This window comes from Engraulis encrasicolus, chromosome 1 (assembly GCF_034702125.1).
Source record: "Engraulis encrasicolus isolate BLACKSEA-1 chromosome 1, IST_EnEncr_1.0, whole genome shotgun sequence".
In the NCBI taxonomy this organism is placed as follows: domain Eukaryota; kingdom Metazoa; phylum Chordata; class Actinopteri; order Clupeiformes; family Engraulidae; genus Engraulis; species Engraulis encrasicolus.
In genome coordinates, this window is record NC_085857.1 from 46,461,108 (window position 1) to 46,463,607 (window position 2,500).

Genomic DNA, 2,500 nt, shown 5'->3' on the forward strand with positions numbered 1-2,500 from the left:
ACACACAAATGCACACATACCCAGATTAGTAAATTAGTTTAACTAAGTATCATCACACCACATTGAGCCAAAGGGCATTGCCATGCAACACACTCACACATAAAAACATAAAGTTAGTATAATAATTACGTATGTGTCTTTGCTCCATTGGGTAGCCCTTGAATGGCCAAAGGGCATTATGGCTCATGCTTAAATATACAGATATACACACGCATTCATGCACACAGGCACACACAAACACACACGCATGCACACAGACGCACACACACAGACGCACACACCACGCCACAAAGATTAAGTTTGTCTAACAATTTTATCATTGCCCCAGTACACACAACTTTCTCCTAAACACACATAAATAACATTTATTCCAATTAGATTGTTTTTGTGTTTTAGGTAAGGAAGGAGGTTTTTAGGTAGCCTGTGTGCAAAAGGTGTAGGCCTATGCCTTGCCTTCAAAGCAAACTGTTTAGCGCTGAAAGTTAATATACATGTACGTATATGGAAGGTTTGCTCATTTGGCAGGGTTGTGTATGTTGTGAAATTTGAGTGTGTGAGTTGAGACTCAAAGCGACACCCCACCATTTTGATGATGCCTCTAGTCATTATCACTGCGCCTAATCAATTATATAGGCAAGCTTGGAGGTAAATGTTGCATCACCTGTCTCAGAGAACAACTGAAAGTATATGTGAAAGGTAAGGATCCATAATTGAACTGGATGAGCTTATTTCCAGGGATGAAGGTGTCACTTGTTAATTGCAAATCCTTTCACCCGCTAAAAGTGCAACTTGACTTGCCATATGGTGACACCTCCACTAAACACACAAAAATAACATTTAGTCCAATTAGATTTGTGTATGCTTTTAGGAAAGGAAGGGTTTTGCAAAACAAAAGGTGTATGCCATCAAAGCAAACTGTTTTAGTGCTGAAAGTTAATACTGTATATATGGTAGGTTTGCTCATTTGACAAAAAACAACAAGGTCACGTCTGCGCCTACACTTTAGACCTGTGTATTGCTTGGTACGGCCACTCCCAAAAAGTAGTAATCACTTGAGGTAATGAAAAAAGGAGGCGCACAGAAGACTTGTGTGAAAAATGTATATTGTAGCCGAAAATTTTACAACAGAAGTCAGAGGTGAAAACTGGAGATATTGAGAATGGACTAGGTTCGAAACATCTGTTGCTCCAGTTTTCACCTCTGACTTCTCAAGAGGTTTTCGTATTTAAAAGGGTGTTGTGAAATTTGTGTGTGTGAGTTGAGATTCAAAGCAACAGCCCACCAATTTGGGAAATAAGCTAATTTGATGATGCCTCTGGCAATTATGACTGAACCTAATCCATTATATATGCAAGTTTGGAGGTAGATTTTGCATCGCCTGTCTCAGAGAACGAATGGAAGTGCAGGAGAAAGGTAAGGATCAATAATTGAACTCATGGAGAGGTGTAAAAATGAGCTTATTTCCAGGAATGATGGGGTGTCACTCGTTTATTGCAAATCATTTTCACCTGCTAAAAGTGCAACTTGACTTGCCATATGGTGACAGTGGGAGTAATACTTTTTCATTACCTCAGAGATATTTGCCTCGTTCAGTGTTGATAAGAAATCAGCCAAAGTCGCTATTGACTAGCTGAAAATTCGCTAGATGGCGTCATAATGACGTTGCGTATGACGTCACAGCGCCACGCACGGCGCGCCTTCGTCCACTGCAGAAATTGGCAGTTCTAGCCACTATTTGGAGATCAGAGTTAATCTGCAGCCCTGCTTAACCTATTGAAACGCTTCTGACAGTGTCACAATTATGTTGAAAAATGCACATTTTAAAAAGTCGCTAGATACAACAAAAAGTCGCTAAAGCAGTTAGATGAGTTTGTAGTCGCCAGGGACGTCAACAAGTTGCTAAATCTAGCGACAAAGTCACTCATTTGGTAACATTGGTCTCGTTAACATGAGACATTTAATTCAGAATAAAACGTATATCCGCTTTGAAAATATCATGTAAATACTTCACAATTTGGATTTAAATGAAATTGCAATGTAAACTTGTCAGAACTATTTAATTCTGAATTATTAATTTGGATGAACATGGCCACTGTTCTTTCTCGTAATCATTACCATTTGAACACCAACCTGCTGCCATAATTGATTGTTCATAGTCCCTTGTCACCATTGTTTCTTAAATGATGTAACATTTTCCATCACTTTAATGTAGATGAATTTACATGGTTAATTTACAATGCAATTGCTTCAATTACAGTCTTAAAGGACCAGTTCAGTCAATTTCAATATGCTGTTGCATTGCTCTCGCTACCCTTGACTTGTCAGTATCCGGTGATGCCACATTTGTCGGCTAAGCCCTTTCCGAGATATGAGCTATTCCAATGGGGGCAGTGTTTAATTACATTTAAAAAAATAATAATCATCAACATACCGCTGTTTGCTAATTGTCTGCTGATGTTGTTTAACCTTTCGGATGTTTTTGGGAATGAATAAAAATGTT

The 2,500-nt window shown here is 38.7% G+C and overlaps 1 protein-coding gene across 1 annotated transcript in view; it reads right to left on the bottom strand.

Annotated features, from left to right (window-relative positions):
• LOC134453421 (adhesion G protein-coupled receptor L1-like) overlaps window positions 1-2,500 on the bottom strand; it is a 120,331-nt gene that overhangs the window by 86,145 nt on the left and 31,686 nt on the right. The window lies entirely within an intron of this gene.